Source organism: Cetorhinus maximus, chromosome X (genome assembly GCF_964194155.1).
Source record: "Cetorhinus maximus chromosome X, sCetMax3.hap1.1, whole genome shotgun sequence".
NCBI lineage: Eukaryota > Metazoa > Chordata > Chondrichthyes > Lamniformes > Cetorhinidae > Cetorhinus > Cetorhinus maximus.
In genome coordinates this window covers 1563943-1588508 of record NC_135917.1, presented here as the reverse complement: position 1 = coordinate 1588508, position 24566 = coordinate 1563943, and the positions used below count along the sequence as shown (strand labels likewise).

The window sequence follows — 24566 nt, the reverse complement described above, 5'->3', positions numbered from 1 at the left end:
GCAGGCGATAAAAGTGAGAGAGATTCCTGGTCAGCCATGCTTGAAACCTCTCAAGCTATAACCACTCGTCTTGGGGCTCCCTTGCAGACTATGGCTAATTATGGATTGGACAGACTCTCCAGGGTGCTAGTATCTGCGCTGGTGCTGGGGGGCAGGTTGAGTGCTTGCTGCAATGTTCTGGGAAGTGCTTGTGTTGGTAACACAATCCCTCTGGATTGCTCACTGGTCCATTGAGGAAGTTCTTAAGATTTAAAAAAAAATCAATAATTTAAACAATGCATCAAGGCATCTTGGGCTAATGTGGTGAAATATCAAATGGCAGGACTGAAGAGAAAGTGGAAAATTTTCTTCTACAGTATTAACTCTTTACATGGACACACACACACACACACACTGGATATACTTTCATGCACTCTCACCCATTCTCTTGAAGCTTTGGCATGTTAAAAAACCCTACCCACTTTGTAAAAATGGAAACAATCCATTCTCCCCGTCACTCACCACAATCTAGTTCACCCAATTCATCCAATTCATCCATAATCTCACCCCAGCTCTTCTTTGGAATACAGTCTATAAGAAAGAAAAGATGCCTGGAAATGAAACAGTAAAGCAATCAGAAACTCAAATCCTTTCCAGATACAGATTTTTGGAATTTTCTTTCTGAAAATATTGCACCAGGTGTGTGTCAGAATTTAATGAACATCATAGGCACACTGGTAAGACAGTTTCAGTCGTAGAGCACACTGGACTGCCATTCTGACAGCACAAGCTTGAATGCCATCTTAGGCTATTATTCAAGCTCAGCATCTCATTTATCACCACATTTGCTGGTTCTCAACTGGGCTATTAGATAGAGCCCTCTGTCTCTATACTAGAGAGGGAGTATCAAAAATCAACAGTAAACACCGTACAAACGCATCTGGTGTCAGTTGATATGGAACAGCGCTGATAACAACTGACGAGAGGTCTACAAGAGAAGGCCACAACCAAGGTTGTCTTGGCTTCATCCCAGCTGATAAGCACCACAAAATTGCAAGTGTAGCAATAAGAAATAAAATGGGCTAAAAATTAAATATAGAGGACACACTCCCAGCAGCTAATGCATTAAAACAAGTTCTGGAAACAGTGCAATGTAGCATATTATTCTATTTACCCTTAGCATGCAAGGATGAATGGAATCATCCAGGAACACTATTGTTCTTCTTTCTGTCCATATCAATTATCATAATCCATGGAATCAGTTGTTGACTAACTAAACTTCATTTTTTTTAAAACACTGTACACACTGCCAAAGGGGGAGTTGGAGCCAAAAAGTAGTAAATAAGTTAGAAAAGATTTATTCATTTAGATTACATGGGGAAAAGAACAATGTTACATTATAATAGAAATGGAAGAAATGGTGAAATGTTTAGATTTTCTATAAGACTTTTGTTTTAGGTGTTTATTTAAAGCAGTAGGTTAATATTACAGTACAAGCTACTTTTGACATTTAAGCAATTTATTACTGAAATACTAATATTTGAATGACACCGTGGGCCAAATTTAATGGCTACAGTGGTCACCCCATCGTGTTGCAATTTTCAGAAGCTCCAATGGGATTAAATGATTATCAGGCAGTTAACTGACTGCCATCGGGGCTTCCATGCCTTTAAAGGCAAAGATCCCACCTCCAAGAGCTGCTAGCCAATCAGAGGACAGGAAGCTCTGCAATCCCAGCAGCACGAACGTGAGCGGTGATCACTGCTGCTCCTGCACCAGGTCTCAGACCATCCAACATGGAGGAGGCCCCCCAAGTGCAGTTTAAGCTGTCCGGCCTTGCCAAGGCCAGTCAGATAGGTCCTGGCGAAGGACAAGGGATGTGTGGAGGGCAGGGAGGATTCTTTCATCAGAGGCTGCTTTTGATGCTGGGAGGTGGACTTTGTGGGTCATAGGGTGCCCAATCAGGAATTCCCCCCCTTCCTAAGCCCACAGGGTGGCAGGGAGGCAACAAGTCTTTCCTGGGCAGCCTTCACATGTGATGTATGCACCACCCCCTCCCCACCCCATTCTCCTCCCAGCCCATTCCAGGGGTGTGGTTTGGGGAATTAAATCTCCTCACCCACCCTGTGTGTCAGCTGGAAACATATAAACCATCTACCCCAGGGAAACTGTTGTTTCCCTGCACCTGTAATAGTTAACACTTGTGGTGAACCTTGCATGAAGTTTTTACCACGTGTATATCAGACCAGGCACTCTCACCACTCAATTTATAATCTTTAATATTACTGGTTAATCTCCCCTGGCATTGCTCACAAGTAGTTAAGGGTGTAGAGCATAGTCATGGAGTTGTATTCAAACATGGCTTATTCCTTTAAAACCTTTGTTTGGATGCTCCCTGTAAGGAAGTGGTCAAAATTCAGAGTATGCTATCAACTATAGGTTAATTACTGAGTGAAGTTTCTGTATATTGGAAGCCATCTATAAATCATCAGGTACTGCCCTTTAGGACAAGTCAGTAGTGAAGGTCAGGAAAACCAGCAGGAAATGACTGGTTTTCTTTACTTACTTCTGACACTTTGAAGTATGATATCTTATGATAAATGCATTAACATTAAAGCAGCATGATTTCAGCACTGACCTTGCACTGCAGGCTGTTCCATGATAATCTGTAAAACAAATAAGTTGTTAACTAATTGTACTGGAAAAGGATAGAGTAAATTAATCTTAGCCCAATATTTATTCAACATATTCAAATAAATTCCAATCACCAAGTATTTCTTCTGATTGTGCAATATTCCAGCTTTTTATAAAACATAAATGCAGATGACATGTCCACAGTACTTACTGAATTCAACAGTATGAGGGAACTGAAGTAATACAATTATATAGATGCAGCTGAAGACTAAGTATATTGGGCAAGTGACAAAGTAATTTGTTCTCACTCAGATTGCCTCAAAAACATGTACTTTGAGGGCTTCAGTGATTTTTTAAAAAACTCAAATGTGAGAAAACTGGGCAGCAAATCACTTGCAAAAGTGATGCCATCAATTGATATAAATTCAGTTGTTTTACACTAATGGAATGACTTAATACTCCAACCCAGATACAATTGATGTCTCAATTCCACATGACTCTTCTTCAGAGCTCTGAAGAAGTCATACAGACTCGAAACGTTAACTATTTCTCTCACAACAAATGCTGCCAGACTTGCTGAGTTTTTCCAACGTTTTCTGTTTTTATTTCAGATTTCCAGCATCCGCAGTAGTTTGCTTTTATTACAATTGATGTCTTTATGGATTATTTAAACTAAATTGAAAAATTAAAATATAAACAATAACTAAATCAACAATAATATTTTGGCTAACTTCATCTGCCAATAACTTGGTCTACTATTGACATTGTGTGGCTATTTTAGAGCACTTGATTGCAGCAAGTACATGAATGGCTATATGTTAAACACAGCTCCATGTTAGAAGCTAAACATCATAACCGTGTCACAGACCCCAGATGATCCATGAGCAATTCCACAAGAGTTCAGCTAATAATAGTTAGAAGTAAGCATCATGCAAAAATGCAGACCTGTTCAGTTTGATTTACCAGCTCTGCATGAAATATTCAGCCTTTAATACACCATAACAATAATTCTGACTGTTTCAGCAATGAGGAGGCGCATCTTAAGTTGGAAAGAGAACTGCTAACGAGGTTGCAGACTGTTTTGTGGGTCTGTGCATTAGTTTTTGATTCTGTTAAAACCAGTGGAATCCAATCTCTGGCTATTACTTGTTTAAAATTCCGTATCCCAGGAATAAAATGTCTCTTCAAACCCATCATATTGCATGTCAGCACTACAATTGGGATATCATAAAATAGCAGGAAACCCTCCTGTATTATTCTGAGCAATGTTTGACTATGGTCTCATGAGTGAGATTATGTGTAATGGTCAGCTCAAGTTTCCCTTCAGAATCATTAAAGGCTGTTTCTCGACTCACTTCCAGGCTGCCTATTGGCCCATTTGTATTGTAGAACTACTACCATCTTAGCATCCATTTCAAAGGCTTCTATTTTCTTCCACAGATCTTTACTTATTGTCCAGGTTTATGAGGCATACAGGAAAGAGAATACAACGTAGCATCTTACAAGTTTTTCCTTGTTACAAGCTTGAGATTTCTTGTTAACACATCTTTCACCTTCACAAAATTACTTCTGACGCTCTGTATTCTTCTAACTTCTGCATCACATCTGCTATCTTGTGTTATCGTTTGTCCTAAATAGATAAACTTATCTACTTGTTCCAGTGTGACATCATCCACTTCAATCTTCGCTGTAGTTCCTTCAAATGTATTTCTTCTAACTAACCTTGTTTTTGTCTTTGTGTTCATACCTAATCCACATTCTAAACTTCTAGATTTTATTTGATCTACGATATTTTGTAGGGCCTCATCTAACTCTGCAAGTAGCACTCTGTCATCAGCGTACTGCAAGTTAATGTTCTTGCCTCCAATTTTTACCTCTGGAAGTACATCTAATTTTCTGAATATTTGTTCTGTGTACAGATTCTGGCAATGGTAGACAGCCTTGTCACATTCCTGTCTTCATTTGAGGTATGTCCGATTGTCCCTCTTGTAGCCTGATGCTCACTATTTGGTCCCAATATTGGCTCTGGATAAATCTCACATTTTTGCTGTCAATGTTACATTTCAGAACACGTCAATTAACTTTTGGTGATAAAAACGATTGAACACTTTTTCATAGTCTATGAAGCATATATGAATTTTCTTGTTTACTTCTAGATATTTATCCAAAATTGTTCTTAGGTTAAATATTCCCTCTTTTGTTCCTACTCCAGGCCTACAATTTCTGCTTATTATTATGCTTATTATGTGTTATTATTTCTTTCTAAAGTGATCTTGAAAATCATAATGAGATGACTTGTTAAGCTTATAGTTCTAAAATGATTGCACCCTATTGCTTTAGGTTTCTTAGGTAACTTAATGGATAATGAATGTCTCAAGTCACTTGGAATGTATCTTTTGGTATATATTTGATCATAAATTTCTGTTATCACTTCCAATTCTGTTTCTCCACAGGTTTTTAGATGTTCTGTTGTTACTTCATCTATGCCTGAAGCTTTTCCTGTACCCAAAAGTATTCTTTACCTCTGTTATCATAATGTTTGGTCCTTCATTTGCCTTTTATCTACAAATATATTCAAAGGTAATGTCAATGTTTCACCAATGTTGACCTATCAGGAGGACCATCCGAGTGAGGAGATCCATTGCAGGTCTGCTTTCCTGCCCTCACCCAGGCAATAAACTTGCATGTACAAGTACAGATTTCTTCCCATCTTGGTAAGACAGTGAAGGTCAAATGTTGGGGCAGCGCACAGATTTCATCAGGTTTGAATGGAAAATGGCAACCTTGTGCCTATAGGCACCTGAGCCAAACAGTGCCATCAAAACTCCCTAGTCCTTGCAAGATCAGGTTGAACAACCCATGTTTGGTTAAGTCAATACTGGGCCTGGTGGCCTGTTTGGGCTATTTACATCACCATGATGTAACAATGAATCCAAGCAACACACGGATACACTAACACTTGTGGTAATTGTATCAAATGTTTCATACATCAGATTATACTTAATAATGACAGTTATAGTGATAATGTAATACGCTGTTATCAAGAAAGATACTTCACTACAACAAATAAAAAGTTATTTAAAAAAAACGTGATAAAACTTACCAACTTGAAAAAAATTCAGAAACTGGAAAAACACAATAAAAATTATTTCATTATACAAGGCAAATTATAAAGTTTAACGTTAAAAAAAGTAGGAAAACTCACCGTTCGGAAATGGTAAAGTACAAAATAGAATTCTAGAAATAAAAATATTGACTGAAATCGTCGCTGATCTCGTAAAAAAAGTTTTAAAAAAATTTATTGAAAAATAATCAGTTTTAAATACTCTTTCTTTAAACGACGATTGCATAGAGAATTTGGGATTTCGCCGGGTTTTCTCCCACACCTAACCTCTAATTCTCCACACACCGACTCGGCACAACTCCAACTGAAGCTGGATTTAAAGCGGACCACTGGCTCACGTGGACAATCCCGCCTTTGTGTCGCCCTTGCCGAGCGATCTCGCTCAACCTCTCGCGGGAATGAACGAGCGCGAGCTTGCCTCCATTTTGGTGGTATCGAAAAACGTGCTTTCTGCTTCTTTCATGATCACCTCAGAGCCCTACCTGGTGTGGCTGGCGGGCCCTAGGCTCAGGTTGGTGGAGAATCATTTTTACAGCTCACTGACTGCAAACTCATTTGTACCCGTACAATTACAGCACAGAAGGAGACCATTTGGCGTGTCCTGTTTTGTTGGCTCCCTGAAAGAGCAACTCACCTAGTTCTACTTTTCCCCCTGGTCCTGATTTTTTTTTTCCCCCATTCAGATAATTATCCAATTTCCTTTTGAAAGCCACTGTTTAATCTGCCCCCACCACACTCTCAGGCAGCGCATTCCAGGTCCAAACCACTCACTGTGTAAAAGCTTTTCCTCATCTCACCTTTGGTTATTTTGTTGCTCCCCTTAAATTGGTGTCCTCTGGTCTTAACCCTTCCACCAGTTCTCCCTATCCACTCTGTCCTGACCCATCATGATTTTGAACACCTCTAACAAATCTCCACTTAATCTTCTCCTCCAAGGAGAACATCTCCAGCTTCTCCAATCTGTCTACATAGCTGAAATCCCTCATTCCATTCCCTTAAATCTTTTCTGCACCCTCTCTAAAGCCTCCACATCCTTCCTAAAGTGCAGGGCCCAGAATTGGGCACAATACTCCATGAATATTCACATGTAACTTGTTTTAATACAAATAAAACCACTTGTTTTGAATTAAAATAGAAAGCTGAAAATACGCATCAGGCCAGGCAGTGTTCTGTACATGTTGTTTCAGTTATTTACAATTTATCTGAACTCTATTTTAAATGAGTCATTGCCTCCGCTGAGTTGGTAGAGAGAAGAATATTATAACATGTTAAACAATCACCCCATAATATTCCAACAACAATTTGAGGACTATCATTCCTAATGGGCAAGACTTGATATGTCCCAAAGTGCTGTAATATTTGATTTTTGCTAATTGTGAATTATTAACTACAATCATTTGGTTGATTAAGGATTAGAATACATCATAGGAATGTAGATATGTTTCAGATTATTGATTAAAATTCATACCTGCCAGGTACCAGCAGTGTCCTTACCAAAGATTAAAGCATTATTTTAACAGTATACTGCTCTCTGCAGGCAGTTCTCATGTATTTCTCCTCTCCTTGTTGCTCCATGTAGTATTAATGTTGGAACTTAGAAACTGGCAGATACACTGAGTTCTCCTGAACTGGCTTAATGGACAAATATCCTGTGTGGTGTTGTACTAAGCCATACATATGAGAAACCATCAGGTTAGATGGGGCAGCAATAGAGATGCTATAATTAGTCTCAGCACCCCTGAGGTTGTGAGAGCATAATCACCCAGGATTCCTGATCCTTATCCTGCTGACAGGAGTAGGTTTTGAAAAAGAAGATTGAGCTCTGCTATGATGCACTCCACAGTTGAGGAACCTGCTGACCCCTACTGATGGTTGTCCATCAAGTTCAAAGAAGGCGATGGATGTACAGACTCAGCAACAACAAACACGGAGATGGTCATGTAGTCCCGTTCTGGATGCACAGAGTCAGAAACAGTTGGGGCATTGGGACTCGTATGTTGTGACATGGACAGATATTGCTCTATGATGTTGTTCACAGACAGCAATAAGATGTCGATGTCAATCTTGAACAGAGGTGACAGAAGCTCTACAGATCAGGGCTCTTCAGTGAGTTCCTCCTCGCGCTGATTTTTCCAGCTCATTAGGCATGATGCCACACCACTTCAGATTTCCCTTAAGTATGTCTTTGTAGCGCTTGCACGGCTGACCTTGGTTTCTTTTGCCAGACACTAGCCCTCCATACAGCAGCTGTCTCAGAATGCGATGGTCCTCCATTCTAGTTACATGCCCTACCCAGCGCAGTTGGGCTTTCAGGAGCATTGTCTCAATACTTGTTGTTTGGGCTCGGTCTAAGATTTCAAGGCTTGTGACCTGGTCTTACCAGCTGATGCTGAGGATGAAACAGAGTATGCATGTGGAAATGGTCCAAATGCCTTATGTGTTTGTAGGACTCACAGCCATAGAGGAGGGAAGTAATGACAAGAACGGTATACATCTTGATCTTCGTGGACAGTCTAATGCTGTGGTGATTTACTACTCTAGTGTGAAACCTTCTGAGTGCCTGGCTTGCCTTGCTGATCCTAGCTGATATCTCATTATCAGACGAACTGTCGTTGGAGATCATGGTCCCAAGGTATTTGAAGCTATCAACATATTTCAGCTTTGTATCATTGATGGAGGTGTCTGGTTGAGCAATGCTGGAATTTGGTAAGGTCTGATATAGAACCTCAGTCTTTCCAAGCACCCCATACACCACCACTTACTATCTAGACTAAAACATAAAGAATAGCCAGTTTGATAAGGTAGACAGAGGGCTGTTGCATTTGTGGAGACCTAAACCAACAAAAGCCTTTAGGGGAGATGGGGTGGGGTGAGGGAGAAGATGGGAAATAATGAATCATTAGATACCAGAGTAAAGCTAGTGCATATCTTCCTGATTCTTTCATGAAGTATTTCATTAATACTGTTTTGTGGACAGGACAGTTAGTGGGTTCTCCAGTGTCATGGCAACTAAATTAAATAGAGAAAAAAAAATCACTCAACCACAGGAAACAAAATGGGGAGATTGCTATCCTAAGTTAATGAAAAAATGAATAGTTGTAACTATTATTTAACTTTGATGTGAATTCTTTCAAATACCCTTACTATGTTTTGCAAAGAATTGAGGGAAAAGGAAGCTCAATCAGGGCCCAGATAATAACACTCTGCTGGATGTGATAGGAAAAGAGTAGGAAATGATTTTTCAGCCACACAGCTGCAACAATATAAATTCATCTGTTTTTCATTCAGACCAATAACACAAGCACCCATACATTTTTTGTACATTTTCAGATTTTTGGTGATGTGATATATAATAAAAACAGGTGATAGGACACAGTTTTTCTTCCTTGGCACCACCTCATTTTCTTGGTGCAGAATAGTTCTGCAAGTTCCAGAACATTGTCCTCAAGTCAGCTCACATAGTGAGCGGAATAATATGAGGGGTGGGCGACAGGGGTGGGTTGCAGATGGCAGCAACAAAGCACTGCAGGACTCATAACGAGGGCCGAGTGGGACTTCCACCACTCATTGGGGCAGAAGTCCTGCCCTCTGGAGCTGCCAGTCAATCCGATTGGCCGGAGCACATAAAATTCAGTGCAGTGTGTGGGAAAATTTTTCATCCACGTGAGATATCACAGCTGAACCCAATCCTTCTCTCACCTATCATCCACACATATGCACTTTCTAACATGGGCAACTGGATTGTAGGCAAAAAAACCCTGGTTAAAATTGTGTCCCCTCCTTAGATGTTTGGTTACCACTGTACAGAAAAGACATCACAGAAAGGTTACAGAAGACAATAACCAGATTAATTGAGGAGGCGGAGCAATTGAGGAACAATTATGTAAATTGGGCATGTTATCACAGGAAAAGAGAAGGTTGAGAAGTGATCTGATTGCTGTTTTTGAGATTCTAAAATGATGAAACCAACTGTTTCATCTTGCCCAGAACAGTGGAACCAGTGGACACAGCTTGCGTTTTAAAGGGGACAAATTCAAAACAAAGCTGCTGACTCAATTTTGCAGTGAACAAGTGGTCAATCTATGCAAAATGCTCCATAGGGAGATTAGTGGGAACAAATAGTATTGAATCATTCAAATGCATATTAGATAGCTCTCTACAGAAAACCATTTTGTAATACGGTATATGAGTAATTTGAGATGTGACAGGGGGCTTTTCTCATGTCATGCCTGGTTCTGTTGTAGATTAATCAATAAGAGATTAATTGCTATGATTGGTCAACAACTCCGTTATTGTTGTATCATATGACTACCAGGATGGTAAAAAGCAAACTTAAAGTCCATGGTCGTTTTTCATCTGGCAATTCCTTTGTTTCTACTTCTATTCTAGTGCTACCCCTCCTCACTACTGCCCTAACCAAGACCAGATAACTCAGCACAGATGGGAAACAAACCTGAGACCTTCCTAATTTCTGTGACTCAGTACAATGATGAAACACCGAACCATCAGGAAGGTAGGTGTGAATTTTTCTCTAATACATCATCAGATATAACATAGTAATACTGTTAGTATTTGTCTGTATATAGAAGGATATTCCTTAAGGTCCTACATCACCAAATATTATGGCCCGGATGACGGGGAAACTGTCAGCGTTCATCATTGTTACTCCTCTAAAATTGACAGCAACTCCTAGAATCCACACGTGCGTACTTAAATGCAGAAATCCAAAAATTACTGTCAATGATTCTACACTTCTCCAGAGGTTGAAGTCCCCGCAGACTGCAATAAATGTTAAATCACTGAACTGATGAGAAGTTCCCCTTTTACACTGCAATATTGTTAAAAATTCACAAAAAACTTACCTCTCTTTAGTGAGGTGTAACTGGGTTTTTAACTGCACTCTTTAAATCATAACTATTGCTGAACTATTTCTGGCCCCAGAAAACTGGTTTATATTTGTGTAATGTCAGTTTTTCCATTCTGATAAACATTCCAAGATTTTAATTTTTTAAGTTGATGATATTTCAGCTTCTAATGTGTATGTCACATTCATTTATTTTACTCTTCGTTGAAGTTATAAAAAGGGAAGTAAATCAGTTCATTTTACTTCCTGGCTTATTGTCTGTGAGAATACTTAAATGTAATTGGCTGCTTACCTGCTTGATGGCATCACTGCCTGGAGATCCCCTTGACTTGGCATCAGATTCAAATTAACATTGAAACAGGTGAAATCCATGCCAAAGGGATCACTTCGCTGCTGACTGCAAAATCCAGACCAGTGTTTACCATTAATGGTAACAAAAATGTATTTATTATTCTTCATCATGAACACCTAACTTGGTGAAGCAAAAGCAAAAATCTGCCTCTTTTAGGGTCACCAGCCTTCTTCTTTCTTCTTCTTTGCATCAAAGTCGTGTTAATAAATAAACATATCTGGCAGATTTGTGACTATACATGTTTAGTAGCCAGAAAACATGCCACAAAATCATTAACGGGATTAGTGTGTGCTGCTTTTTAATAACTGATGTTTTTGTCCTTGGACAGTAATGCAATTAATTTACAGCAACAGTAGTAATAATGCCCAAAATAGATATAATATTCCAAAATACAATTTTCCATTGATTAATAATCGAGCATAAACACTGGGGAGACAGGGTGACTCCACCTGCAGATTTTGTGGGAAACCAAAATAAACTGAGAAGTAGGATTTCATTCAAAGAATTAATTAATTTTGAGAAATGCAAGATATGACGTATATTGGTATTGAGTCAGCACTTTCAGGAGAGGAATTTTTTTTTTATGGATATAAGCAGCGATAGAACCCGGGAACAGGTGTAGAAGGTATAAGTCCATGATTAAAATATGAATGCAACTAGTTCAAGGTAATTAACTGCATTAAGGCAGTAAAATCTTCCAGTTTTTAGAAAAGATAGTGTCTGAAAAAGTTATTGGCAACCTTTCCAAAGACTGCATGGAGAAGCAAAGATGTGGCATGCCAAAAGCACACCAATGTTGAGGCATGAAATGCATTCTAGACCAGTGCTACTGCTGCACAGGTACCAACTGCCTGGCAGAAAACTGAATGCTGTTTACAGTGTTTAAGAACACGGGAACAGGTGTGGGAGAAAATTAGGAATGAACTTGCGTTTATACAGCACCATTCACAGCCATAGGATGTGCCAAATCGCTTCACAGTGTTACGACCGGTCCCTGGGTGAGGCCCCCCAATTTATTCCCAAATGGGACCCCAATTTTGTTATGCTCCCGGGTGAGGAGGAATGAGCTAGCTCCCCTTTATTCAACCCCCTCGGTTAGTCACAACAAGGTTAATTTAAAAGGGATCCCTTCCCCCATGGATACCTTTTCCCAGTCCAAATATATTTATTTTTAGAAGGAACCAATTTAACCAGGCTTTCTTGAGTCAAAGAAAGAGGAAGTTTATTTGTTACTAAAACCCAAGAAAAAATAATAAAAATGCAGCACATACACAGATCAGAAACGAGAAGTTAAGAGTCCAAATAAAAGTTTTTTAAAAATCAGTCTTTGGCTTGTCCACATACCGTACCTGCGGTATGTTGCAGCTGTTAAATTGGGTGATTCCGGTAGAACTGACTTTGGCGGTTTCGCAGTTAATTTGGAGACGCTTGGTTCTGCAGGGTAGCTGGAAGGCTGTCCTATTTCCTTTAGATTGTGGCTTCTGCTAAGCTTTGCCTCTAATGACAAAGAGAGAGGGGGGATCCTTCGCCTGCAAGCTGCAGGAGGGGTGAATAGCTTGTTCTTCTGCTTGCTGTCATACATAACACACCAGCACACACTGCTTTTTAACTGATTTTTCCCTGTGTATTCTCATGAGGGCAAATAGTTGTCTTGCATCCATCTTAGAACTATTTACACATTCTGAGATATATATCAACAGGAGATGGACTTTTGGGTGACTGCTGAAATGTGCAAATTAGTCTTTTGTCTCTGCAACTACAGGAGATTAAAATTCAGTCTTTTGCATCTTTCCTGTCTTCCTTTTAAATGTCTCTGCTTGAAGAAGGCCATGACATATTTTCAAGTGTGACATTCCATGTTCTCTCAGGACAGGTCTGTCAGTATAATCCACATAGGAATTTTCCAGAAAGTGGTCACTTTACATCATCAGCCATGTTTTACTCAGTATCCTTGCTTGTATTTCTTTAAAAACACACAAGTCTTCCTTAAAAAAGTTCATATGCCTGTAAGTAATTTGTGGCGGTAATCAGCTTTTCATGACAACAGCCAACGATGTGCTTTTTTTAAGTGTGGTCACTGTTGTAATATAGGAAACCTGGTGACTAATTTTCAAAGAGTATGGTCCCACAATCAACAATTAGATAATTGCTGATTGCAATTAGATCATCTGTTTCAATAATGTCAAATGAGGGATAAGTATTGGCCAGAACTTCCCTGCTGTTCTTTGAAAAGTCCCATGGGACCTTTTACATCTTTTACATTTACATCTCATCTGAAAAAGAGCGCCTGTGACAATTCAGCACTCCATTCACATGTCAGACTAGATTATGTAATCTGGAGTGAGTCTTGAACTGACAACCTTCTGGCTCAAAGGCAAGAAGACAGCCTGATGTAAGAAGTAATGTAGAGGGCTTGCCCTCAAACAACCTTATAGCTCACCTTCATTGCATCTCATGCTTGTCCATACTTCAACAGGGCAGACATTCAAGCTGCAGCATACAATCTTTTTTTCTTTATTCTTTCATGCAATGCGGGCATCACTGGAAAGGCCAGCATTTGTTGCCCATCCCTAATTGCCTTGAACTGAGTGGCTTGCTAGACCATTCTAGGGGGCTGTTAAGAGTCAAGCACATTGCTGTGGGTCTGGAGTCACATGTAGACTAGTAAAGTACATTAGTGAACCAGATGGATTTTTACAATAATCAATAGTTTTGTGGTCACTGTTCCTGAGACTAGCTTTCAATTCCAGATTTATTAATTGAATTTAAGTTTGTGGGATTTGAACCCATATTCCCCAGAGCATTAGCCTGGGTTTACTAGATTACTAGTCCAGTGGCTTTATCATTACTACACCATCTCCCCACAAATGGATGGAAAGCTTTGTCACACTTACATTTTCCAGGGGTTTCATATATCAAACTATTTATTTACAGACACCCAGAATGACTTTCCAGTTGGGAAAAGACAAATAGCATCCTGCTGATCCTGAGCAAGCTGACACAGTTGTCCTTGGTCATCGGCATGTTGGTATGCCAAAGACTGCAGATATAACCTGAAACCTGCTGATCTCTCTGTCAGACCTTTTTCACTTTGTATCGTGTAAACCACAGCATTTGAGGTACTTTACAAACAAACTTACCTTAAGGAAAATTGGAGTTGGCAATTTTTTCTAAGATAAATATTGAAATATCAAAAAGTGGGAACAATCTGTCATAGCAACAACATTGCACTAAAGTAAACAAAAAGTTTTTACCACCTTTTGAACTCCTGTTCCCTGGAGCTTCATTTGCTTTAAAATGGATGCTAAAAAAAAGAACAAAGTCAAACAAATACCACATTATGATGTTAGGTGCCCATCTAAGAATTGCTGCATGAAATAAGAGGCCTTAATAAAGTTTAACCAGGTTCCCCACCATATTATATCAAGGAATATGTATCAAAGATGGAGTTGAAGCACAGAATTGCCCCAATCTAATTAAACACAGAACAGACTCAAGGGACTGAATTGTCTCCTTTTCCTGTGCACTGCAGGAGCACGGCTGGTCTTAGGCTTCTGCCCCAGATAATGCATGGACCCAGTACCCATAGTGCTACTGGCACCCCATAGTCCTATCTCCAAAAAAGCCTAAATAAAGACAATCATTTACTGGAATAAATGATCATGTTCTCCTTCAGCTGCCTTGTCTGCTTGTATATGTGAAAGGTTGACTTGTTCTAAAAGAAATCTCCAGCTGCTTGCTGATATCCGTGCTTCCTCAGTAACTTTCTGTTCCTTCAGAATCTTTCATTGATTGACATTTCTTGTTGAGGCTAAAACAGGAAAAAACATAAGGTAGCATTTTACAGTAAACAGCGATCGACAGGAGACAGGATGTGGTATAAAAAGCCAAGTGCACAATAGGCATTAGAAGTTCATGGAAAGGTTGTTCAGTTATTAATTCAAAAGCTCAGCAAATCCTTTTTCCAAGTCACCTTAGCCAAGTCACAAAAACAACATTTATTTTGATGATCACGCTTTCTCATTTAAGGTTATCAACATTCTGGTTTCCTGGTCTATGTCCTAATGCCCAATAAATTGTTCTAGGGTGGCTCAGGGTCCTGGTTTTAACTTGCAACAAGACAGGATCCTTTCTCTGCTTCTGTATCTATGCCTCCACATTCATCCCCATGCCTCAGCATCTTTTTTCCCTTCCCCTTGTTTCCGCCTTTGATGTGCCCTGCCATCTACTTCTTGGAGCTGATTATGTGGTCCCATTGCAATGCTGGCGGGACTACAATACATCACAGACATGTAGGTGCCAAATGCAGTTCCATACAAAGAAATGTACTGCATTACACTTTGGGGAAAATAACAGTGAAAGGAAATATATTCTAAATAGACTTTTAACAGAATGTAGCAAAAGAGAAATCTATATATATAGATCTTCAAATACTCTTGCAATTAAATCAATTATACACATCATATGAAAATATTTAGGGTGGAATTTTCCGTGGCCGCTGGCATCGGACATGTTTGGCAGCGCGAGCGGACAATATGGTGAGAAGGCCAAAAATCAGTTTCACTACGTCTTGAAACCAGTTGGTAATCGTCCGCTCTGCCCGTCAATGGCAGGCCGCATTTCCCACCATCGGACTTTGGGAACCTCATTATAATGCATCTGCATATGATTATAAGGCCAGCCTGCCAGAATCATCCCCCCCACGCTGGATCATCCGCCCGGTGAGAAAACACGCCAACGTGTTTCACAACAGTATATAAGCAGCGTGCACCTGGCGAGCTGCACTTCGTTCAGGACTTCGAGGTTTGTTTGCCTACCTTGCTTCGGGCAGCACTCACAGTCATCAGCGCCAGGCTTCGCAGACACCACCACATCACTTTTGGGGGGGCTCTGGGGCCGGTCTTTACCTACCAGACCAGCCATAAGGTGGGGGTGGCTTCTCAACGGCTGCAGGACTAGGGCTTGCTTGGGTAAGGGGGAAAAGTGGCCTCAGGCAAGGGAAGAGGCTTCAGGGCGAGAGGTGTACTGAGAAGGGGGTATCCCAGTGTGTGTGCGGGGCACAGGTTGATCTGTGCAAATGGTCTCAAGATGGCGGGGGCTGAGGAGGCAGTCTTCAGAGGAGATCAGGCCAGATAGAAATGTGAGGTGTTATGATGTGGCAGGTGATATGTGCTAGGCTGACAAATCCACAAGGGAAACTTGGCCATGCTATCACAATGGTTTTGCAATTTGTATTACATGAAGTTTTGTGCACTGAATTCAGAAGTAATGAACCCATGTACACCTTTAGAGATTTTAAAAATTAAAACATTTATTAACAAAAGAAAAGAATTCAAACACATATATAAGATTACAGTCACTTGATATTATAACAAATCCCAAAATTCCTAATTAAACTGACTCCCAACTAAACACCCACTTTAAGGCAACAGTCCAAAATAGATTTTAAATTTAAATAAGCAATCCAGCAAGGTTACCACAGCACCAACTCAACAGTGGAATTCCAAAGGCTTCTAACACAACTTTAGTTACTGGAGCAGCACTTCTTCAGAGAGTGGCTAGGGCTTCTTCCAAGTCTGTGCCACACGGTGTACCTTTCAAGATTTTACATGGTCACCTCCACATAGCCTTACATCCTTCTTTATATATGTTTCTCTCTCTTTAATGTGTAAACTGCCATTGTTCCAAGTGTCTTTGGAAATTTACTTTTCCCGTAATATAAAAATCTTTCATGTCATCATTATGGTCCGGACTTCTGGGAAAAATAAACATATAGCTTTGCCTCACTTATCTTGTTAGCTGGTAAACATCTTATCATCCGTTTGAAAATCAAACAACCCCTTCACTTATCTAAAAATGCAAATTTCCTTCACACCTTATCTACTGATCCTTATACTCTAGCTCACTCATTAGCATTTCAGATACCCTTTTTACACTTAACCCTTTTGATAATTTCCATCTTGCAGTCTATCTGACTCTAATTCAATTAAATCAATTACACAGACAGAACCATCCGCACACACCTACAAGCATGCAATAAGATTATGAAAAATATGATAGTTTTGTGACAGAGGGTGTATGTGGGAGAGTGGGTGGTGATGTCCCTTGAGCTGGCAGTGAGTGAGATGCCAGTGAATGTGTGATGGGCTTGAGTGTGTGAGTTTAGAGTAACGAGGTGGTTGCCTCACCCTGGCTGCATGGATGAGATCATTCATTCTCTATCTGCATTGGATGGCCAACCTATTCTTGTGCAGCATTGGCACTGATCACCACTGCCACCATCTACCAAGCCGAAGTGGTAATGTTACTGCCCCTCCTGCGGCCAGAGCAGGGGTAGAGGACATCATGGCAGACCCCCACGGCATCCAAAAGGTGCTCGAGGGACATGTCACTAAACCAGGGGGCTTCAGTCTTCTTGATTTTCGGGGCAATGTCTTCTATGTCTTGGGCCGGAAGCACTGAGAGGTGTGCGCACGGCTGCACTTTCAGTGTGGTGCCCAGCGTGATGAAGCGGTGAGGTGACAGCGTGGCAGGCGAATCAGAGCCCACACGCCATTGAAACGACATGTTTCCCGGGAATGCATGATTAATGAGGCGGGATTGGGACGACATGGCATGAGAAGCCGCCTTTGTGACCAGCAGCTAAAACGTCGTCTTTTCCACTCACTCCCGCACTTAGTGCAAATCTAGGATGATTCCACCCTTAGTCTTCACAGATTTTCTATATACGTATACGTAAATACATTCTAATGTACTATTTCACTTATTTAACATTAATTTATTTTAATTTCCCCACATTCATGCATAAACCTCCACAATTAAATAAAATTTTGCAGTCTGCAAGTTCATGTAATTTTTCAGTTACATTCATTTAAATTTCTACATAATTTATCTCTCACATTTAATCTATTTATTTATATATTTATTTCTTAGTATTTAACCAACATTCCCATTCATAAAAACACTAACAATACACAACTACAATAGCATATTCTCCATTGGAACACAATATCCTCCGTTATCACACACAACCTCAAATTTCCCTTAAGCTACACGGTGAGAAATCAGTTTTATAAACTTGGTAAATTGTATGTTTACATTTCATCAGATATAAAACGCATATATTTTGATGGTAGTAATGCACAGTCTGAAAGGACAGTGGAAGCAAATTCAGTAATAATTTTCAAAGGAGAATTGAATATATACTTGAAGGGGAAACATTTGCAGGACAATGGAGAAAGAACAGGGGAAGAGGACTAATTGAATGGTTATTTTTCAGAGAGCCAGCAAAGGTACCATTAGCCAAATGGCTTCCTGCACTATGGACGGAATTTTCCATGCTCGCTGTCAGTGCGCATGATAGGTGGCGTGCACAGACAATATGGCGCGATCTGTTTCACGACGGCGGGAAGGTAGGTCGCGATTGTCCGCTCAGGCAGCGTTTCCTGCCAATGGTCGTCAGGGAGCTCATTATAATACATCAGCATATCATTAAAAGGCCATCCCGCCAAGCTCTTGGACCCCCACCAGATCGTCCGTCCACGTCGGCGGGAAAGCAGATTGACGTGTTTCACAACAGCACTTGGTGGCCTTTACTTTGGGGGAACTGAGGTGAGTGAACAGCGTCATTTTTCACAGCTCGCCAGGGTCACCTGTTGCTTTGCAGGCTTCATGGGCGCCAGGGGGCCTGGGTGAAGTGCCGCCCTGCCTCGGAGGTGACTGTTGCAGTTGTCGGGGGGTGGGGGGCAACTGCTGCCTTGATGTTGGATACCACGCACTAGAAATCGAGGTGAGGGGGGGGTGCCGAGTAGGCGAGGGAAGTAACCAGGCAGTAGGGACACCTGTATAAATTGACCATTCCTCTGCAACTGACACAGTTCAGGCACAGCCACAGTGATATGATTGGGGTCGGGCTCCTAGACTGCCCGCCTACGCAAGCAACATGGAGACACCAAAGTGCCACCAAGCGCTCCATACCTTACCCCTGCCCCACCCTCCCCCGGCACAGACTGGACCGTGAAGCAGTTGGACTGCACACGTTGTGCAATCTCCTCCACAACGCTGGCCATGTAGCAGTCATTGCCGAAGGCATTCACAGCCCCTTGCAATCTCAGCAACCCGGTTAGGAGCTGTCTCCCCCATGTCGCAGGCTGACAGGACAGCCATGCAGTGCACTCATCTGTGGCCATCTGAGGGTTGGCCAGCAGTCTCCGGGTAGCGTTAAGAGGCCGTCACACAGGGCCAGGAAAGGTGCTAAGTACAGCCACGCTAACCACATCTCTCTCTCTTTCATGCTGCATGAGGACCACATCAGGAGCATGGAGCCTGATGGCCTACAGAGAGCAGAGAAGACGGAAGAAAGAGCAACTGAGGTACCTGGCCGCACAACAGCAGGAGCAGCAACCTCAGGAAGAAGGGGCTGCTGGGGCTCCCACACGTGCTGCCCAGGAGCGACAGCAAGCCATGGCTGGTCGGTGCCGAGTGACACCCAGGGTCTATAGATGCCGCCTGTCGTTCCTGCAGATGACCGAGAACCAGTGTCGCCGGTGACTGCGCATGTCTAGGGACCTGGTCGCTCACATCTGCCACTTACTGCAGGACTTGGCGCCAAGGAGACATGGAGGGCATCCAGTGCCAGTGGCTGTGAAAGGGACCGAGGTGCTCAGTTTCTATGCCAGTGGCTCCTTTCAGGGCTCCACAGGTGACCTCTATGGGATATCACAAGCCACCACCCACAAATGCATCCATGAGGTCACGGATGCCATCTTCTCGAGAGCATTTAACTTTGTGCATTTCGCCCAGACCAGAATAGCCAGGATGCAAGGGCCTTTGGATTTGCCCGGATCTCGGGATTCCCACAGGTGCAGGGTGCGATCAACTGCACCCATGTGGCGCTCAGGTCTCCGTCGCTACACATGGTGGGCTACATCAACCGCAAGGGGTTCCACTCACTGAATGTGCAGCTGGTATGCGACCATCAGAAACACATCTTGCAAATGTACGCATGGTTTCCAGGGCACCTACATCCTCAGTCAGTCACAGATCCCTGGAGTCTTCCAGGGTCCACAGAAGCTGCAGGGATGGCTCCTCGGGGCCAAGGACTACCCTCAGAGGCCGTAGCTGATGACACCCATTCGGCAGCCTCAGACTGTAGCAGAGCGACAGTATTATTAGGCTCATGCTGCAGCTCACAACTTGGTGGAACAGGCCATCAAGATGCTGAAGATGAGGTTCCAGTGCCTGGACTGGTCTGATGGAGCCCTGCTATACGGTCCGCAGAGGGTGTCACATATCATTGATGTCTGCAGTGTCCTTTACAACCTGGCGCTCCAACAGGGAGATGAGCTGGCTGAGGAGGAGATGGAGGACCTGCATGTCTCCTCTGATGAGGAGGATACCGATAGGGATGAGGGTGAGGAGGTCCTCAGAGGCGACGATAACGGGGCCAGATGAGGCTGGCGTGCTCGGGAGGCCCTCATAGCTGCTAGATTTGTGGAGGATGATGATGACATGCAGTGAGGTGACCCCATAGATCCTTACAGTGCATTTGTGAATGTTTGACTCCAGTCTGGCTTATGGTAGCAAGAATGCTCCTGTCATGGAGATGCAGTGGAGGCCATAATAGTCGCTCAATTGCAGGAGGATGATGACAACATGGTGAGGACACTCCATAAATCTTCACATATCCTCTGAGAATGTCTGACTCCTGTCTGGCTGAGGGCAGTTCGCTTGCGCTCCATGATCAGTGTCATATCATAGAGATGCAGCCAAGAAACTTTAGAAGCAACTGATGCTTTGTCCGCCTTCAGCACCTGAGCCCTTCAGGAGCTGAAGCACAGCATCACTGGTCACAGATGCTGAAGAAATGGGGGCCAACCCCTCCTTAAAGGTGCTGAGAGCACACAGAGAGAATGAGAGAACTCTGTGGCGCCTGCCTACTACATTCTGGCAGCAATGACAAGCACCGCCAAGGTGCAGGCATCAGTAATGTTTCCAGGGAGTGTGAGGCTGGACCATCACTTTGGTCTGAAGGCTGCACAGAACACAGAGAAGAGGCCCTGGACTGAGACACCTGCCTTTATCTTGTGCAGAAAGGTTTCACATCTGAGTGACAAGAACACTGCTCATCAGGACAAGGAGCCATAGGCAGGGAGACATTCTTGGGAGTTTATTGACAATAGTGAACAATATGTACAAGTGAATAACGCCCGTGCCCAGGCTGTGCAACTAATTCTCCTTAACTTTCCTAGCCCGGCCTCTATATCTTGGTGCTCCCCGGACATCCACAGCAGAGGCGGAGGCAGCCTGCTGACTGCGACGCCATGTCTATGATGACCTTGGCGGGCGTCGTTTGGAGGGCCATGACTTGGAGGGCCCTAGCCTGCTTTCGGTGTCCTGCTTTGTGGCAGTGGCACCCTCCTCGGCTGTGAAGCTGGAGCTGCTGAAGTCACAGGAAGAGGGGTTTCGGATAGGCCGATCACTCCCGGAGTCACATGGGTGGATGGGCCCGGAATGAGCACCTGCTGATCCTCCTCCCTATGGGTGCCCGAAGGCCCCTGGCTAACTCCATGAGGGGAAGGGGTAGCTGGAGTGAGACCGAGCTGCCCCGCATCCCTCTCACGTACAGTGTTGGAGGCCAACTATTGCATGAGCGATGGAGTTGAGCCCGCGCAGCAGTGCAGGAGCAACGTCCTGGACCAAGGTCTCCATGGCGGCCGCCATCGTACCAGTGTTGACCTCGGTGCGTTGGCATGCCGGCACTATCACCTCAGCCTGAAGACAGACAGACTCCTCCATTGTGCCTTGCAATCTGAGGAATGCAGTGGACATCCCTTCCTGGTGTTCCTGAGCTTGCCTTTGCAGCTCCAGCAACCGTGACAGGACCGAGTCCAGAGGCTCGTTATCTGACTTGGACTCAGCAAATTCCTGGCCTCCAGCCATCCTCCGAATGCCAGGGACCTGGGGAGTCCCTGCCGCCGCCTGCTGTGAATCAGACAGTGCGATGTGCTCACCAGATTGTGATCCCATGTCTATTCTAAAGCAAGGTCCCACCGAAGTGTGTGTCTCTGCGCTGGTGGAGGGTGTGGGTGAGCGCTGTGACAGAATTCCGAGGAGGGTGCCTTCAGATTCCTCTTCGGAGGTTTCTTTGGGGTTTGATTGGAGGCCCTGAGTCATGAACTCTGTCAGCTGTTTGGCAGATGTGCCTGCGAAAGCAAGGAGAGAATAATTAGTGCGTGGCAGTGGCCTGTGAAAGAGGACACATCATTCACGGCATGGTTGTCTGATGGATGTTGCACTGCTGGATCCTCACTTGGTAAAGCAGCGCTGACCTCACCATCAGCACAGGACCAGTCCAGATCGAGGCTGGCCAGCTGGATGGCTCTGTTTTCAAAGCCCGTGAGGACCCTGATTTTGGGCATTCCGCCACTGGTCTGCAACCTCTCTCTCTTGTGTGCCAGTTTGTCCTGCATGGATAGAGATGGAGAGAGTGTAAGCAAGACGTCTGCTGTGCCGGATGATAAATGTACCTGGCTTGTGAGTGGTCCCATGGACAGGCTGAGGACAATGAAGGTGTGTGTGAGAGAGTGATTGGTGATGTCCCTTGAACTTGAAGTGAGTGAGGGCCCTGTGGATGTGTAATGGGTTTGTGAGTGTGTGAGTTGAGGGTGATGAACAGAGTGACTTACCCTGGCGGAACATCATCATCATTCATCCTCTTACGGCACTGGGTGGCTGTCCTCTTCTGAAGGGCATTGGCACTGACCACCACTGCCATCGCCTCCCAAGCCCGATTGTCACGTTGCTGGCCGCAGGGGCCAGAGCAGGGGTACAAGACATCCCAGCGGGCTTCCACAGTATCCAGCAGTCGCACAGGGGATCCATCATTAAACCAGGGTTGGGGGGGGTGGCTGCAGTCTTTTTTCCTTTGCTGGCCATGTCTCCTGGGCGGCAGTGGTGAGCTGATGGTGATGAGCAGTGTGCTGACGGCTGCCTTTTAAACATGGCGGCCAGTGTGATGCAATGGCGGGAGGGCGAATGAGAGCCCGCCATGGAAACGGTGTGTTTCCCAGGAATGCATAACTAATGTGGCAGGTTTGGGATGATACGGCGTGAAAACCCACCATTGCCTTCGGCAGGTAGGATGCCATTTTGACTGCCCGCTACCCCACTTTGTGCAAATTTGGGAAAATTCCACCCTATATCTATGATTATAAATTTCCTTTCCCATTCTCTCCTTGTGAAATGTCATGGCAGATCAATTTTTTAGTATCAGTATAAGAAACAGTATGCATAGCATGCGTGTCCTATCTGTCACACTGGCTTAAAATATATGCCTGGAATTTCAACAGTTCTCCAGCAATTTCTCCAGGGTTACTGCCACAAATACAGAGGATGATCAGGAGAATCCTGTGGAAATTCTTCCCCTGGTTTCTAATATAACTTTTTTTTACATTACATATTTCACAATAACACGATTAAGCCTCCATATACGATTGTCTTCTGTTTCTCCAAGAATCTTCACCAGCTTTGTTATTTAAAGGCCTCAGTCTCTATCAAAAACTTCAGATTATTAATTTGTGCCTGAATATCCCAGTCAGAACAGGGTGCAGTATTTCCCAAGTGTGCATTTCTTTTCGATTCTTTTTTTAATCAGTAGAGAGGATAAAGTGGAACACTCACGGTTTCACTTCACAAGTCAGTTAAAAAAGACGGTTGCTTCATTGTTTCTGGGCAAAATCCTTGTGACATTTTTCCAGCATTCAGTGGTGTTCTACACCTCTTCCCCACTTCTACAGCCCAGCACCCATATGAAAACAGTATCATGACATGTGATGGGCAAACTAAGACCCTCTGGTCCATCCAGCTAGTCCCAACATCAAAGATGATCTTTTAAATGTTTTATGAAGTAATTTTTGACTTAAGAACAACGTATGTACTACTGATTATGAGTATCTGGATTTCACATTTATTGAAGCAGCCATGTGATTACTTACTGGAAGTGTCTGAACATGCATTTTATTTTATTTTTTATTTATTTTCCAGGAAATTATATAAAAAACATGGTATAACATTTACTTCACTGTCTCTACAAGCTTCCTTCCAAATTCTACCCCCACTGCTAGAAATCTTCACATTCCATCCCCCACAACCTGCACAGCCTAAGGTTCTCCATCTGCACTTCTGTCAAACCACAGGACCTTTTCCACTAGTTCCAACCACGCCTTCACCCCACCTCTCTTCAGCACTGCTTGAGCCAAAACCAGGTCCTTGGCGCTACCAAACTCCAGGATCATCAATGTTAAACCTCAAGCTGTTATGGATTGTGCTTCTACCGTTATTCCTGGTAGGGGATTACATCCTAACAACCCTTTTTATAAGAAAATTTCTCCTAGCCTCTCTCTTCATTTTCATTCTTTTGGTGATGATCTACTTATGGGGGTAGTGTTTGAGCTTTGGCCACAATCAGGTATTTGGGCAAATTGTGCTAGATTTCCAAATTGATTTTATAGTTCCAGTTTCTGCTCAAACTCATTTGTACAATCACAAACATAAAATTATCCCTGAACCAGTGGAATCAGGCAGTGTTTTAGAATGTAACTTTTTTACATTAT

At 43.0% G+C, this 24566-nt stretch overlaps 1 protein-coding gene across 1 annotated transcript in view; it reads left to right on the top strand.

Annotated features, from left to right (window-relative positions):
• The first annotated feature begins 6187 nt into the window (after positions 1-6187).
• LOC144672692 (G-protein coupled receptor 182-like) overlaps positions 6188-24566 on the top strand; it is a 30889-nt gene continuing 12510 nt past the window's right edge. The window contains exons 1-2 of the mRNA XM_078534611.1: positions 6188-6248; positions 10127-10250. The gene's annotated coding sequence lies outside the window, so the exon portion shown is untranslated. The remainder of the gene's footprint in view (positions 6249-10126; positions 10251-24566) is intronic.